This window comes from Bos taurus, chromosome 13 (assembly GCF_002263795.3).
Source record: "Bos taurus isolate L1 Dominette 01449 registration number 42190680 breed Hereford chromosome 13, ARS-UCD2.0, whole genome shotgun sequence".
NCBI lineage: Eukaryota > Metazoa > Chordata > Mammalia > Artiodactyla > Bovidae > Bos > Bos taurus.
The window spans coordinates 53,070,929-53,088,937 of NC_037340.1; the positions used below are offsets into that span (position 1 = coordinate 53,070,929).

At 44.7% G+C, this 18,009-nt stretch overlaps 1 long non-coding RNA gene across 1 annotated transcript in view; it reads left to right on the plus strand.

Annotated features, from left to right (window-relative positions):
* LOC132346922 (uncharacterized) overlaps positions 1-15,690 on the plus strand; it is a 46,987-nt gene extending 31,297 nt beyond the window's left edge. Inside the window, exon 3 of the long non-coding RNA XR_009496931.1 lies at positions 3,084-15,690. This is a non-coding gene — a long non-coding RNA (uncharacterized lncRNA). The remainder of the gene's footprint in view (positions 1-3,083) is intronic.
* The last annotated feature ends 2,319 nt before the right edge of the window (positions 15,691-18,009 follow it).

The following is an 18,009-nucleotide window of genomic DNA, read 5'->3' on the forward strand; positions in this document are numbered from 1 at the left end:
GAGTCAAGGTCAGTGAGAACAGATCATAAGTTTTAGTGGCTGCGGGCTGTAACAACTCATGACAAGCAGGCAGGGCAAGGGGTACCTCATGAAACCAGCAAGGACTCAAAAGCAAGAGGAGGGCCACCTCTCCCCATTGCCATGAGGACATTACCCTACATCCAGATGTTGTCTTCAGGAGAAGGAAGCCAAAGAGGAAACAATTTGAAGAAAAAATAGCAGCCCCGTGGCAGTTTAAAATTAAAAACCAGACCACAACATTTATGAAAATGAAGCTGATACAAAATAAAAATATAGGTTTTCAACCAGAGATGTTAACACACCAATAAGGGACATTTGGAAATAGGTGGGGCATTCCCGCCCCCCACAACTTTTTGTCCTGAAAATTTTCAAACAGAAATGTAAAAAGAATAATTGAACAAATGCACATACATCCATCACTTAGATCTCTCAATTGTTATGGGGATTTGGGGGGCCATAATTGTTTTATCTATTTTCTCTGAAGTAGTGTACAGTAAATTACAAACAGTTTGACATTTCACCCCAAATACATCTCTGAAAAATAAGGACATTTTTCTGCATAATGCGGGGGTATTCTTGGACGACAGTGGAGAGTGCTCCTGGAGGCAACATGGGCGAGGGGCAGTGCTGGGTTCACCTCAGCTCAGGGAAGAATTGTCTACCCAAAACTCGGACAGCGTCACCTTGTGGAAAGCCTGCTCCACGGAAAGACACACTTGTGTGGCAGTGTGTGTGTGGGAGGGGGCGGCGCAGGTAGGACGGGTGCTATCCTATGTTTATTCATAAAAGTCACACACGAACTGATAAAATATTAGGTGTGTGTGTATGTTTTTTTTGTGTGTGTGTTAGTCGCTCAGTAATGCCTGACTCTTTGCGACCCCATGGACCATAGCCCTCCAGGCTCCTCTCTCCGTGGAATTCTCCAGGCAAGAACACTGGAGTGGGTTGTCATTCCCTTCTCCAGGGGACCCTCCCAACCCAGGGATCAAACCCGGGTCTCCTGCATTGCAGACAGATTCTTTACCAAGAAGAGCCACCAAGGAAGGTGCTCTAAGACATGAGGACGTACATTCAACAAGATTATAAAGAAACAGCAGGAAAAAAATCAGCTATAATCCTACCCTCCAGGATCAACCACAGTGAACACTTGGCCTTATTTCCTTCTAGCCTCTATCTATTTACATAGTTGAGATCAAACCATGTTTGATGAGATCATACATATTCAGTTTCTATCTTAGACTTCTATCAAAAGTCTCCTGACTCCTGTCCACTCACACCACCTAGTAGGTTGAGGGCCTGGAGAGTAAGAGATCTGTTTCTGAAATGAACAATATGCCACATTTTAAATAATGAGCCTGATTGTGCTTAGTCGCTCAGTCCTGTCCTACTTTTAGTGACCCCAGGGACCATTGCCTGCCAGGCTCTTCTGACCATGGGGATTCTCCAGGCAAAAATACTGGAGTGGGTTGCCATTTCCTCCTCTAGGAGATCTTCCAAACCCAGGGATCAAACCCAGGTCTTCTGCACTGCAGGCAGATTCTTTACCACCTGAGCTACCAGGGAAGCCCTGATGAGCCTGATTGGTGGCTTGTTAATTTACCCTGCTCTAACTATTGCCTGGAAAATCCCATGGATAGAGGAGCCTGGTAGGCTGCTGTCTATGGGGTCGCATAGAGTCAGACACGATTGAGCGACTTCACTTTCACTTTTCACTTTTCATGCATTGGAGAAGGAAATAGCAACCCACTCCAGTGTTCTTGCCTGGAGAATCCCAAGGACGGCAAAGCCTGGTGGGCTGCTGTCTCTGGGGTTGCACAGAGTCGGACATGACTGAAGTGCCTGCTTAGCAGCAGCAGCAGCAACTATTTGTGACCTCAATTAATCCTCAGGGAGACTTTATGATGTAGAGTTTATCATGCTATTTTCCAGGTGAGACATCTAAGGCTGAGGGAGTGCAGGAAGCTAGCTAGAGGTTCCATAAACTATGAGCTTCTCTACCCTGACGTACAGCCCCTAATACAATGATGGGCTCCCTGACCAGCTCTGAGGAGGGGGAGACAGGAATACTGGGGATGCAGAGCAGACTCTTCACCCAGGGTTCTTGGAAAATGAGAGACTCCCGGACTCTCTTCTGGGGAATCCTAAAGAGCAAGTAGGACTTATCCAGTTTTTTGGGTGTGTGTGTGTGTCTCTCTCTTTCCCCTTTTGGTCATCTACATCTCTGTTGGAGCATGGTTTAGGAAAGCAGAGTTCACCCATTTACGTCTGTGTACGTGTGCCTGGGGCCAGTACTGGAGTGAAAACACAAACTATCTGTAATAAATTAAAGATGGCTGAAAATTCTTTGACATTCTTTCCATTCAAGAGGAGGGATCTATGTGCTTCCCCTGGAGTCTGGCAGGTTCAATGACTACTTGACTAACAGAATGCAGTAGAAGTGAAATTGTGTCTGTTTGTGGGCCGAGACCGAAAGAGACTGGAAGCTCCACATTCGTTTGCACTTGCCCTTAGAACGCAGCTGCCATGCTGTGAGGAAGCCCAAGCAGTCGTGTAGAGAGACCCAGGTAGAGATAATGTGGGCCACTGGTCTATAGCCCCAGCTGAACTCCTAACCATCAGCCAGCACCAACCTGCTACCCACGGGAGTGAGGCATCTTGGAAGTGAATCCTTCAGTTCTATTCTAACCACTCCAGCTCATGCTTCATGGAGCAGAGATGAGCCAACTCTGCTAATCCCTGCCCAAATCACAGATTTGTGGGCAAAGTAATTGACTATTGTTATTTTAAGCCGCTACATTTTGAAATGGTTTATTATGCAGTATTAGATAACCAGAACACCATTGTTTTCTGAGCTGATCTAATAAGCCAAATTATATGTGAAACCTTTTACACATGCTGCCTCCTTTAATCCTCATACTTCTCACCAAGGTAAGAAAGACAATAGCTAACATTTACTGAGTGCATGCTATATGCCTACTGCAATTCAAAATCCTTTTGCAATTCATTTAATTTTGTTGTTCTAATAACTCTTTTTTATAAGTACTCTTATCCTCCTTTTACAGATAAACAGGAACAGAGAAATGGAAGAACTTGCCCCAAACCATGCAGAAGGTGGTAGAGCCAAGGACTCAATAACCAGATTTGAAAGCCAGCAATCCAATCACTGTAATTGTTTGCCTCTGACAGAAGATTGATGAGAAGACCCCTCATAGAGGCGAAGTGACTTCCCCAAGGCTGCACAGCTAATGGGAGATTTTGAACCACTTATTCTCTGGGTTCCTCCATTGAAGCTGCAATTGCCCTGACAGCACTGCCTGCCCTTTTGGGCTTACGTCTGTATGAGACACGGCTGTCTCTCAATCTTCGTTGGTGTCCCTTAACTTGATCTGCGTCCTTACTCTGCAGCTGTGGTCCCCAGTGACCTTTGGCTGTTCCCACACATTTAATTCCATCCTCAAAGCACAGGATTTTTCCAATCAAGAAAATTCTTTAGAAGAATGTGCCTCAGGCTCAGAAGGACTTTCCAGGAGAACTTTCCAACATTCCAAAGATACTCTGTGCTTTGAGCACAGCCTGGCTCTAGACCTCTCGCCCTTCCTGCTGGTCCCTGGCCTTTCCTGCACCTTCCTCCGTCTGCTTTGCAAATGAGGAATGGGGGTGAGCTGGGCAGAATGTCAGGGATAAGAGAAAGTGACCATGGGCTCTACTGTCACACAGGCATGTGCCCTAGGGCAACTACTTAACCTCTCTGAACCCCTACTTACTTACCTGTAAAATGGGGTTTTGAATAACCTTTTCCTCGTCAGGTTGTCGTGAGGATTAAATGAGGCAGTGTATGTGTTTCTCAGGACTCCCTTCAGAGTAAGCCTTCTTGCCTGTTTGCCTGTCGGTCCACAACTGCCCGTAGCTCCCACGCTTGTGAGAGAAAGTCTAGAGGCTGCTGCAGGCCCCTGCGAGGCCATCACTGGAGCCCACGTTTCTGTCCACTAGTACAGAGGAGCACATGCCTTCTGCTTCTCTTCTGCCTCCCAGCACTGCTGTGAGTGCCTTTTGTTGGCACATCCAACCTACAAACCTGCTGGCCAGGGAGTCCTGGGAATGTCCCGTCTACGCATCTAGTCCCTGCCACGGGGGGAGAGCATGGAAGTGGGGAAGCGGTGCTGAGTTGCCAACAGGAAATCTAGCATATTTTCATTTCTACAGAACCAACAGGCAAGGGCAGTGCTTAACCCAGATGGGAACAACAGTCCTCACTGAATGAAGATACATGAGGCAGTGTAGAGTGGAAGAGAGCAAAGGAGAGCAGGGCTTACCTTGTGAATGGCCTAGGAAGCCAGAAAGACTGGTGTCTGGGTCTCAGGCACTTTGGAGCTGAGTTTGAGCATCTGCACTGGCTCAGAAATAAGATGTGTGCTACGCTTCGAATCAGGGGCTAGGAACACAGAGATGAGGGAGGGGTGGCGAACTTGCTGAGGGGCAGAGGCAGCCATGACTACAGTGCCGTGTTTCTGGGGGAAAGTGGAGCATTCCAAGACTGCAGTGTGTCCTGTGAGCAGTTCCGTCAGGTGCAGTGGTGTGCAGGACGGGGAACCACATGGAAGCGTGTTCTCATTTGACTAGTTCTATGGCACAATTTTTGGTTGTAGAGTTTCCAAGCCTCATTCTCCAGGCTTCCCCTTCCCAGTGACTTCACTGAGTTAATCAATATCTTTTTAGTAAGTTCATTTTCTGCTTAAATTAGTCAAAGTTGGTTCTTGTGCTTGCCACCAAGTCCTGGACTATAGTGAACTCAGGCCACTGTGAAGATTAAATACAAAGACTTAGCACAGGTGGGGTATATCACAAGCACCCAGTATTAGTCAGATTCTGCTGCAGATAACTCAGACTAGGTTAAGCTGAAAGAGACTTAATACAGGGGATTAGGTGCTTGCAGGATTGTTGGACGTGTTGGATGAACAAATTCTAGGAAGAACTTTCAGGAATGTCTCCCAGAATATATCAACAAGATTGGTGCACCAAGGGAGCTTCTAAATTTTCTATGATGAGGAGGATGGATTTCAAGAAGTCTCTGTCCCTATTGCTGGCTCCATGACCATGTTGCCTCAGCTGAGAGGCACAGATCAGGAAATTGTGTTACTGCTGTTGTTTCCAGGGCCACGCTGCCTCTGCCTTGGTTGATGGCAAGAGAACATATGTGCATGACCTTCCTCTCAGTAATACAGAACGAAACATCCATCGCTGGACCTCTGTTATCACCACTACAGGAAAAAACAAATGCTTACAGCATATGCTTGCTAAAGCGGAGAACGGAAATACATTCTCTACTGCACTTTCGGCTTTGCAACAGTGCATCCATTTTTGAAAGACACGTGTATCAGGCACCCTTGACTTGAACTTGCCAGGTTTTTAGTCTGCACCCCACTCCAGTACTCTTGCCTGGAAAATCCCATGGACGGAGGAGCCTGGTAGGCTGCAGTCCATGGGATCACGAAGAGTCGGACACGACTGAGCAACTTCACCTTCACTTTGCACTTTCATGCATTGGAGGAGGAAATGGCAACCCACTCCAGTGTTCTTGCCTGGAGAATCCCAGGGACTGTGGGGCCTGGTGGGCTACCATCTATGGGGTCGCACAGAGTCGGACACGACTAAAGCGACTTAGCAGCAGCAGCAGCAAAGCATGTACTCCATCCAAGGAGCAGCGGCTGCAGGGGCGCAGGAAGGCCGAGAGGAGATACTCCACGTTCTAGGTCAGGAGGGGCGACCTCGTCCAAGGTAAGGAGCAGCAGCTGCACTTTGCTGGAGCAGCCGTGAAGAGATAACCCCACACCCAAGGTAAGAGAAACCCAAGTAAGACGGTAGGTGTTGTGAGAGGGCATCAGAGGGCACACACACTGAAACCATAATGACAGAAAACTAGCCAATCTGATCACACGGACCACAGCCTTGTCTAACTCAATGAAACTAATCCATGCTGTGTGGGGCCACCCAAGATGGATGGGTCATGGTGGAGAGGTCTGACAGAATGTGGTCCACTGGAGAAGGGAATGGCAAACCATTTCAGTATTCTTGCCTTGAGAACCCTATGAACAGTATGAAAAGGCAAAATGATAGGATACCGAAAGAGGAACTCCCCAGGTTGGTAGGTGCCCAATATGCTACAGGAGATCAGTGGAGAAATAACTCCAGAAAGAATAAAGGGATGGAGCCAAAGCAAGAACAATACCCAGTTGTGGAAGTGACTGGTGATAGAAGCAAGGTCCAATGCTATAAAGAGCACTATTGCATAGGAACCTGGAATGTTAGGTCCATAAATCAAGGCAAATTGGAAGTGGTCAAACAGGAGATGACAAGAGTGAACGTTAACTTTCTAGGAATCAGCAAATTTAAATGGACTGGAATGGATGAATTTAACTCAGATGACCATTATATCTACTACTGTGGGCAGGAATCCCTTAGAAGAAATGGAGTAGCCATAACAAAAGAGTCCGAAATGCAGTTCTTGGATGCAGTCTCAAAAATGACAGAATGATCTCTGTCCATTTCCAAGGCAAACATTCAATATCACGGTAATCCAAGCTTATGTCCTGACCAGTAATGCTGAAGAAGCTGAAGTTGAACGGTTCTATGAAGACCTACAAGACCTTCTAGAACTAACACCCCAAAAAGATGTCCTTTTCATTATAGGGGACTGGAATGCAAAAGTAGGAAGTCAAGAAACACCTGGGGTAACAGGCAAATTTGGCCTTGGAGGACAGAATGAAGCAGGGCAAAGGCTAATAGAGTTTTGCCAAGAGAATGCACTGGTCATAGCAAACACCCTCTTCCAACAACACAAGAGAAGACTCTACACATGGACATCACCAGATGGTCAACACCGAAATCAGATTGATTATATTCTTTGCAGCCAATGATGGAGAAGCTCTATACAGTCAGCAAAAACAAGTCTGGGAGCTGACAGTGGCTCATGAACTCCTTATTGTCAAATTCAGACTTAAATTGAAGAAAGTAGGGAAAACCACTAGACCATTCAGGTATAACCTAAATCAAATCCCTTATGATTATACAGTGGAAGTGAGAAATAGATTTAAGGGCCTAGATCTGATAGATAGAGTACCTGATGAACTATGGATGGAGGTTCGTGACATTGTACAGGAGACAGGGATCAAGACCATCCCCATGGATAAGAAATGCAAAAAAGCAAAATGGCTGTCTGAGGAGGCCTTACAAATAGCTGTGAAAAGAAGAGAAGTGAAAAGCAAAGGAGAAAAGGAAAGATATAAGCATCTGAATGCAGAGTTCCAAAGAATAGCAAGAAGAGATAAGAAAGCCTTCCTCAGCAATCAATGCAAAGAAATAGAGGAAAACAACAGAATGGGAAAGACTAGAGATCTCTTCAAGAAAGTTAGAGATACTAAGGGAACATTTCCTGCAAAGATGGGCTCAATAAAGGACAGAAATGGTATGGACCTAACAGAAGCAGAAGATATTAAGAAGAGGTGGCAAGAATACACAGAAGAACTGTACAAAAAAGAGCTTCGTGACCCAGATAATCACGATGGTGTGATCACTCACCTAGAGCCAGATATCCTGGAATTTGAAGTCAAGTGAGCCTTAGAAAGCATCACTACAAACAAAGCTAATGGAGGTAATGGAATTCCAGTTGAGCTATTTCAAATCCTAAATGATGATGCTGTGAAAGTGCTGCACTCAATATGCCAGCAAATTTGGAAAATGCAGCAGTGGCCACAGGACTGGAAAAGATCAGTTTTCATTCCAATTCCAAAGAAAGGAAATGCCAAAGAATGCTCAAACTACTGCACAATTGCACTCATCTCACATGCTAGTAAAGTAATGCTCAAAATTCTCTAAGCCAGGCTTCAGCAATACATGAACCGTGAACTTCCAGATGTTCAAGCTGGTTTTAGAAAAGGCAGAGGAACCAGAGATCAAATTGCCAACATCTGCTGGATCATCAAAAAAGCAAGAGAGTTCCAGAAAAACATTTATTTCTGCTTTATTGACTATGCCAAAGCCTTTGACTGTGTGGATCACAATAAACTGGAAAATTCTGAAAGAGATGGGAATACCAGACCACCTGACCTGCCTCTTGAGAAACCTGTATGCAGATCAGGAAGCAAGTTAGAACTGGACATGGAACAACAGACTGGTTCCAAATAGGAAAAGGAGTACGTCAAGGCTGTATATTGTCACCCTGCTTATTTAACTTATATGCAGAGTACATCATGAGAAACGCTGGGCTGGAAGAAGCACAAGCTGGAATCAAGATTGCCGGGAGAAATATCAATAACCTCAGATATGCAGATGACACCACCCTTATCGCAGAAAGTGAAGAAGAACTGAAGAGCTTCTTGATGAAAGTGAAAGAGGAGAGTGAAAAAGTTGGCTTAAAGCTCAACCTTCAGAAAACTAAGATCGTGGCATCTGGTTCCATCACTTCATGGCAAATAGATGGGGAAACAGTGGAAACAGTGGGAGACTTTATTTTTTGGGACTCCAAAATCACTGCAGATGGTGATTGCAGCCATGAAATTAAACGATGCTTACTCCTTGGAAGGAAAGTTATGACCAACCTAGATAGCATATTGAAAAGCAGAGACATTACTTTGCCAACAAAGGTCCGTCTAGTCAAGGCCATGGTTTTTCTAGTAGTCATGTATGGATATGAGAGTTGGACTGTGAAGAAAGCTGAGCACTGAAGAATTGATGCTTTTGAACTGTGGTGCTAGAGAAGACTCTTTCGAGTCCCTTGGACTGAAAGGAGATCCAACCAGTCCATCCTAAAGGAAACCAGTCCTGGGTGTTCATTGGAAGGACTGATGCTGAGGCTGAAACTCCAGTACTTTGGCCACCTCATGCGAAAAGTTGACACACTGGAAGAGACCCTGATACTGGGAGGGATTGGGGGCAGGAGGAAAAGGGGATGACAGAGGATGAGATGGCTGGATGGCATCACGGACTCGATGCACATGAGTCTGGGTGAACTCCAGGAGTTGGTGATGGACAGGGAGGCCTGGTGTGCTGTGATTCATGGGGTCGCAAAGAATCGGACAGAACTGAGTGACTGAACTGAACTGAACTGAAAGCATGTACCAGTGGAGATGAGTGGGCCAAACTGTGATGTCAGAAACACACCAAATATAGGAATCACTTGTCCTGCTTAGTGCCCATGCTTTGCACCTATTTACTGTCTTTTGGGTGCCCTGCTTTGCTGGTACCCTAAGCATGTCTGCTCCTGCTAGACCAAGAACCCAAAGAGGAGAAGATGAGCAGCCAGGGCTTGGGTCTTCCAAGGCAGACAGAGAGAAAGTGGGCAGGATGTCAATTCCTTCTGTGCTTGGATGAACTAATTTGACAGAACAAAGAGCCTTGCCATGTCGCTCGTCTCTGCAAGCCTTGAGGCCTAGATTCAAAATTCATTCCCCCAAGGAGGTGCTTCGAGATGCCCCTGCCTCTGGGACATGTGTGGGCCAAAGAGGCAAAGCCTGAGGCAGAAGGGAGGAAGACTTTCTCCCACCCACCTGAGCTATCTTGGTGGGACACCAATTAAGAAGGCAGAGCAGCAGCAGACATACCAGTTCCTGGCAGCCGCTTCTCCCGAAGCTAATCTGGGTCATGTCTGACAAGGGAGGGTGCTGACTGAGACATCTGGCATCCATGCTCTGAAATAAGTGCAATTGAGCAGCGTGTCAGAATCAGCCCTTGGCAGCGTGGGGCAAGGTAGAGCTTAAGAGCAGGGGCCTGGAGTCAGACAGACACGGTGCTTATGTGCTCAGGGAGGGGCCAAAGTGACTTAAGCTCTCTGAGCCTTTGTTTCTCTTCTGCATATGACAGAAGAGTTAATACTGTATTGGTTAATACTGTATCATGGGTGAGGGTAGCATTGATATAGTGCGTGGCACCAAGTAAGTCCTCCATAGAGTAAAAGTGAAAATCATATCTGGTTCTTTGTGACCCCGTGGACTGTAGCCTGAGGCTCCTCTGTCCATGGAATTCTCCAGGCAAGAATACTGGAGTGGGTTGCCATTCCCTCCTTCAGGGGATGTTCCCCACCCAGGGGAACATTGCAGGCAGATTCTTTACCTTCTGAGCCAGCAGATATGGTGAAACAATTATTCAATGAAAAGGGGGAAGGAGTGGACTCATACTGAGGGCCTCCTCTGTGTCAGCTATTTGCTTGTTCTCCTTTAATCTTCACAGCCACTTAGGGCCTCCAAGTCACCAACAGTAACCCCTGGACTTTGCAGTTCAGCAGCACAGAGGCAACTCTGTGAGGCAGAAATTCTCCTCACCTTTTGTAGAGAGGGAAACTTGGGTGCAGTGGACAGTTTCAGGGCCTCGCCTGTATCCTTCTGCTCTCGCTACCTCACTGACTTCTGATGGCACCTGCATTGCTTTGCCCAAGGATTTCCTGTTGCTGTCAGGCTGATTGTCTGGGAGGATGGGGACATTAACAACCCCCTTCCCAGCAGCTTTCAACCACTGACTGATGGGAATTTGTGCAGAAATACCCTGAGGCATGAGGGCTGCACCGTCTCCCAAAAATTCCCAATAGGATTAAGCTTTTCATCTAATCAGACATAGTTATCCCTGTTACAAGTGAAGAAGTTTGCACCTTCTCCCTAAGGTGAAGCACCAGCCTTGTGGTCATGGTATCCACTACTAGTTTGCTTTTCTAAATTTTTATATTGGAGTATAGTTGATTACAGTGTTGTGTTAGTTTCGGGTGTACAGCAAGACAATTTAGTTATACATATACATGTGTTAATTCTTTTCCTATTTTCATTATTATAGATTATTGAGCAGAGTTCCATGTCCATTGCTAGTTATATTAATTGTTCTTCGCAATCCCACTGAAAAGTCTGTTACCTAAAGACCAAATATAAAATTGAAGTTAAAATTTTGTACATAGGAATAAAAATAAGAAGAAAGTAGCACATAAAAATAAGCACAGGCATGTAATAAGCAAAGAGAATATATGCAGAGTTGCACATATTACAATCTTTCACTCTGTATTTGGTCGGGGGCTCATGGTTGATGTCTGTGGCTTCCTTCTTTGCTATACATTCTGTGTTTTCCTTACTCTCAGACAAAGCCTGAGCTAATTAAAGTTCTTTTATTTAATGGAGTGACCCAAACCATCCCTCTCAAAGGGTCTGGGTCCCCAATTATACTACGTTTTGTCTGTTCATTTTCTATAGTTTTTTCTTAACATTGACTATTCGGCGTGGACACAGTAAGTGATGATCTGGAAAATCCACTGCATTGCAGACATAGTTCTTCTTGTCCCCATTTTTTAGCTGCAATCTACTTTCCTCTTGGTAATCGAGATCAATCATTCCATCCTGTAAACAACCTCCTTTGTGTTGATTGCTTCAGTGCCATAAGGAGCTCAAAACTGCCGAGTTGACAGTCTCATCTTCCAATTCAGTGGAGCTGTTCTTGTGTCCTCTGGTTGAAGTGTTCCCACCTGGAGACTAAGACCTCCAACCCAGCAGAGTTCAAGTTTCCTCAGACGGGAAGTGGGTTGTTGGGTATAATAGTGAGAGGAGACACTTCTGTGTCTATCCCTTTATTATTACGGTTCTTCATAACTAGGATCAGTGGTCTCTGATTCAAAGCACATACAGTATCCTGTAAGACAGAACCCAGTCCTTTCAGGATGTTGACTCACAACGGGTGCAGTAACTGAGCCCTCAGCAAGTTATTCCACCTTCTGATTAGTCCAGCCACTTGCAGGAGATAGGATGTGTGGCAAGAACAATTAATTCCATGGGTATGATTCCATTTCTGCACTGTCTTTGCTGTGAAATGAGTTCCTTGATCAGAATTAATATTACAGGGAATGCCAAAATGGTAGCTAAAGCCCTCAGTGAGTCCACAGATGATGGTTCTAGCAGATGCAATATGGCTAGAGAAGGCACACATGTCTTCAGAAAATGTGCCTTTTCCAGGGAGGCTGGATCTCTGCTCCCTCCGAGATCAAAGAGACTCAATGTAATCAACCTGCTACCAGCTGTTTGGCTGGTTTCCCCGGGAATGATGCTCGTTGGGAACTCAGTGGTGATCTCTTCTCTTGATAGATCAGGCACTCAGCAGGAGCTTTAGCCAAGTTGACCTTGTGGGGAAATTCAAGTTGTTGATCCCATGTATAGCCTCCATTTCTGTTGCCATGGCAATTTTGTTAATGGACTCGTTAAGCATGCACGGGATGCTTTGGGAAAGGGAATGACTAACATTCACTGAATGCATCATTTGGTCTACCTGATCATTAAGAACCTCCTCTGCAGTGGATCCTCTTTGTGAAGAGTTTCCTATGGGCACCAATGTCCTTATAGTGCGTGCCCATTCTGAGGGGGTCTATTCATATGTTCCTTCCTCAGACTTCTTTGTCACCAATCTTCCAATTATGTTCCTTCCAAGTTCATGACCATATGGCCAAACCATATGGTCTACCTTCTCTCACTCTAGACATAGTAGACAACCAGATGTACTACTGGAAATTTTGCCCATTGGGAAGGTTTTTCTTTATTATTGCTGTTCAGGATCACTCATGAGTAGGGCTGCAGTCCTATGACTATCTACATTCAGGAAGTACCAGAATTTTGTTCATACTCTCTGTAAAACAGATTTGGGTTTTTCGTCCTTAGTCAACTGATTATTAAAAAAAAAAACAAACAAAACACTCAAGAAGCCAAAGGCATTGATTAAGAGAGGGGAGGTGATGCAATAAAAGTTTATGTCAAAGGAGTCTGAGCCATCTGCTCATGCACCTTACTTGTACCTTCTGGACATGTGTGAGTTTGGCTTCATATATGCCATTTTCATTTTATGGTAGATTTATATTGCATATGCACAATTAGGCTGCAGTCCATGGGGTTGCTAAGAGTCAGACACGACTGAGCGACTTCACTTTCACTTTTCACTTTCATGCATCGGAGAAGGAAATGGCAACCCACTCCAGTGTTCTTGCCTGGAGAATCCTAGGGACGGGGGAGCCTGATGGGCTGCTGTCTATGGGGTCTCACAGAGTCGGACACGACTGAAGCGACTTAGCAGCAGCAGCAGCACAATTTTATGTTTAGATGGGTTAGGCAACACCCAGTTCATGATGAGAAGCTCAGCTTCTCATGTCCTGCAATTAAATGTTCAGTCTCTACTAAGGCTCAGTGGCAAGTCAGAAGCTATTTCTAAAAGGAGAATAGTTATCTGTGGAAAAGGTCATAGATTTGCTCCATAATCCTAGGGGTCTGGGCTGTGATTCTCCTGTTGGTACTTTCCAGAGGCTCCACAGAGCATCCCTATTTGCACTTCAGATATTACTGGATATGCTAGATTACAAGGCCAAAGTGGTTGAGTGGCTTGTATTGCAGCCTAGACTTGCTGTAGAGCCTTCTTGTGCTCTGGCTTTCACTTGAAGCTGATTTACAGGCAACTCTTAGAGGGGTCTAATCTCATACTTAAAGGTGATATACGCTGTGCTGTGTGTTGTGCTTAGTCGCTCAGTCATGTCTGACTCTGAAATATGATATATATCACCTCCAAAATCCAAAAAAGGCCTACTAAGTATCGTATCTATTTTCATTGTAAGTGGTAAGGTAGAGTAACCTGTTTTTCACTTTAGAGGAGATAATCTTCTTGACTCCTTGATAATCTATTGACTCCTCAACACTTTATCTCCCACTCTTTATTCATATAAGTTTTTCTAAGGCATCTAAAGTACCTGCTAATTTCTGCTCATGAGATCCAGTGAGCAAAATGGAGTAGCCCAGTGTAATGTTTCATGGAACGTCAAGACAAATAAAGATCTCTATGGTTGGTTACGTGATCATGGCAGAGAACAGGAGAATTGATGTATTGAAGCTTGACTGAGAAGGTAGACTGTTTTCCCTACTAGGTAAAAGCAAGCTGCTTCTGATTGTCCTTGTACTTTGGTATGGGGGGTAGGGAGGCATTAGGCAATTCAGTAGCTGCTTATTGAGTGCCAGGGCAATGCTGGTTTGTTCCAGTAAAGATACTACATCTGAAATAGCAACTTCAATGGGAATCACCACCTGATTAGTTTTATAATAGTTCACACTCATTTTTTTCCAGATCCATATGACTTCTGTCTAAGAGAAACTGGAGAGCTAAATGGGAGATAAAATAAGTAACAATATTCCTACTTTTTCGAAAGCATTCATCTTTGCAGTTTCCTCAGTGATGTGATACTGCTTCAGGTTCACCACAGTAATAAAAGGGAAAGTTGCAAGGACTTCTTTGTAGTCTTCCCTTTCATAATGATCCTCACCCTATTACTCAGAGAGCCAACATGCGGGTTCTGTGAGTTTTCAAGTGTGTCAACTTAAATGATAAATTTAGAAACCGAGAACAGAGCTCAGGGTGGAGATGTGAACAAGCTGGGTCTCCCACGAGTCTGACTTGAGCTGAATGGCTATCACTTGACACTACAACCCCCACTTCAGGCCACAGGAACATTTTGGAACCCCAGGAATTAGCATCAGTTCAGAGCTCATGTAATCTCTGAAAATTTCTTTTTCCTCCCAACATAGTCACTCTAGCAGATGGCTGCAGGTCCTTTTGGGGAATGCTTAGAGGAAGATTTACTGTATGCTCTTGAGACAATGGCACAGAACAACTCTTCAGTAACACCGAGCCTCCCTTACAATTGAAGCACTGTTGCTGTGTAAATTGATGTAGGTTTCAAAACTGAGTGAAAGCCATGATTCTTCGTGGTGGAGACTGTCAGATTTTTGGCTGCTGGATCTAGACTTTTTCCAGTTACAGAAATCAAATAGTTTTCTAGTAGGGTACCCATCTATTTCATTCCTAGGACTCTATGATCAATTAAACATTATCAAAGCCCTCTGTGGACCAAGACAGTCTAATAACTGGGACATTCCCTCCTTCCCTTTAAGATAGATGTGTCCACCTGGTCCTCATTAAGTCTTACCATTTGTCTTCTGCTACTTTAGGATTCCATCATTTTGACTGAAATCAAGGAGGCTGTATCAATAGTGACATTCCCCATGATTCAACCTATCATTCAAAGAGATCAACCACAGAGCTTTCAGGGACACAGGTGCTCCCATCTCAAGGCCTTAGTCAAGGCAGTGTCTCCTAGGCCTTCTCATGAACACAGTCGGTGGGTGGGTGTGACAGCTGCACATGATAAATCCAGTCAAACTTCTCACATCCCCGTGCCTTTGAATTTCCTCCTCCATATAATTCAGGCATATAAACCCAGCTCTGGCATCCCAGTCTCATTCGATGACGCTCGCTCTTGGTTTGTTTTAGTCAATCACCAAGTAAGCAGAGACATCTCCAGGGGCATGAGATGACACATATCTGGAGTCTCTATTAAGATCAACTATGTCAATGAATTTGCTCACTATGGCATTATATTTCACCATTCTTGGGGTCCTTACTCAGGGACAGGGGCTGGTTATCCCTCTCTAGCTATTACTCGGGACCCTGTTCATACCCTAGGTGTGTCTTTTAAAAAATAATAAATTTTTTGAGATATAATTGATACACAACATATACTACTACTACTACTAAGTCGCTTCAGTCATGTCCAACTCTGTGCGACCCCAAAGACGGCAGCCCACCAGGCTCCCCCATCCCTGGGATTCTCCAGGCAAGAATACTGGAGTGGGTTGCCATTTCCTTCTCAAATGCATGAAAGTGAAAAGTGAACGGAAGTCACTCAGTCGTGTCTGACTCTTAGTGACCCCATGGACTGCGGCCCACCAGGCTCCTGCTTCCATAGGATTTTCCAGGCAAAAGTGCTGGAGTGGGGTGCCATTGCCTTCTCTAATACAACATATATTGTGGTATAATTGACATACAACATATATTGTATACAATATAGTTATTTGCTATTTATATGTATTGTGAAATGATTACCATTTCAATTCCACATACAAGTGAGATCATATGTGAATTTCTGTTCCACTGGGTTCCCAACAATGCCTCTGCCCATTCACCTGACTGGCCCTGTCTCCTTCCCCTTGTGAACCTATGAGGCCTTCAGTTCAGTTCAGTCCCTCAGTCATGTCCGACTCTTTGAGACCCCATGAATCGAAGCACACCAGGCCTCCCTGTCCATCACCAACTCCCAGAGTTCACTCAAACTCATGTTCCATCGAGTTGATGATGCCATCCAACCATCTCATCTTCTGTTATCCCCTTCTCCTTCTGCCCCCAATCCCTCCCAGAATCAGAGTCTTTTCCAATGAGTCAGCTCTTTGCATGAGGTGGCCAAAGTATTGGAGTTTCAGCTTTAGCATCAGTCCTTCCAATGAACATCCAGGACTAATCTCCTTTGGAATGGACTGGTTGGATCTCCTTGCAGTCCAAGGGACTCTCAAGAGTCTTCTCCAACACCAAAATTCAAAAGCATCAATTCTTCAGCACTCATCCTTCTTCACAGTCCAACTCTCACATCCATACATGACCACAGGAAAAACCATAGCCTTGACTAGACGGACCTTTGTTGGCAAAGTAATGTCTCTGCTTTTGAATATGCTATCTAGGTTGGTCATAAGTTTCCTTCCAAGGAGTAAGTGTCTTTTAATTTCATGGCTGCAATCACCATCTGAAGTGATTTTGGAGCCCCCAAAAATAAAGTCTCCCACTGTTTCCACTGTTTCCCCATCTATTTCTCCATGAAGTGAAGGGACCAGATGCCATGATCTTAGTTTTCTGAGTGTTGAGTTTTCAGCCAACTTTTTCACTCTCCACTTTCACTTTCATCAAGAGGCTTTTTAGTTCCTCTTCACTTTCTATCTGAGGTTATTGATATTTCTCCCGGCAATCTTGATTCCAGCTTGTGCTTCTTCCAGCCCAGCGTTTCTCATGATGTACTCTGCATATAAGTTAAATATGCAGGGTGACAATACACAGCCTTGATGTACTCCTTTTCCTATTTGGAACCAGTCTATTGTTCCATGTCCAGTTCTAACTGTTGCTTCCTGACCTGCATACAGGTTTCTCAAGAGGCAGGTCAAGTGGTCTGGTATTCCCATCTCTTTCAGAATTTTCCACAGTTTATTGTGATCCACACCGTCAAAGGCTTCGGCATAGTCAATAAAGCAGAAATGGATGTTTTTCTGGAACTTTCTTGCTTTTTCGATGATCCAGCAGATGTTAGCAATTTGATCTCTGGTTCCTCTGCCTTTTCTAAAACTAGCTTAAACATCTGGAAGTTTGCAGTTCACGTATTGCTGAAGCTTGGCTTGGAGAATTTTGAGAATTACTTTACTAGTGTGTGCTACCGCTAAGTCACTTCAGTCGTGTCCGACTCTGTACGACCCCATAGATGTCAGCCCACCAGGCTCCCCTGTCCCTGGGATTCTCCAGGCAAGAACACTGGAGTGGGTTGCCATTTCCTTCTTAGTGTGTGAGATGAGTGCAATTGTGTGCTAGTTTGAGTATTCTTTGGCATTGCCCTTCTTTGGGATTGGAATGAAAACTGACCTTTTCCAGTCATGTGACCACTGCTGAGTTTTCCAAATTTGCTGGCATATTGAGTTCAGCACTTTCACAGCATCATCTTTCAGGATTTGAAATAGCATGAGGCCTTAGCATGCTCTAAATTACAGGAATTGTAAGTATACATTTGAAAGCTGCCTATGTTTACTTACGGGCTTCCCTGGTGGCTCAGTGGTAATGAATTCACCTGCCAAGCAGGAGATGCATGTTTGATCCCTGGATCAGAAAGATCTGGAGAAGGAAAAGGCAATCCACTCCAGTATTCTTGCCTGGGAAATCCCATGGACAGAGGAGACTGGCAGGGCTAGAGTCTATGGGGTCAAAAAGAGTCAGACGTGACTTAACAATTAAACAACTCTGTATGCTTATGGCTCATATATATGATACAAAGAGAGCAACAAAAATGAGCCTGCAAGATGCCAGCCTTCAGCTGCCTCCCCTTCTAACTCTTTTTTTTTTTTTTAACATTAG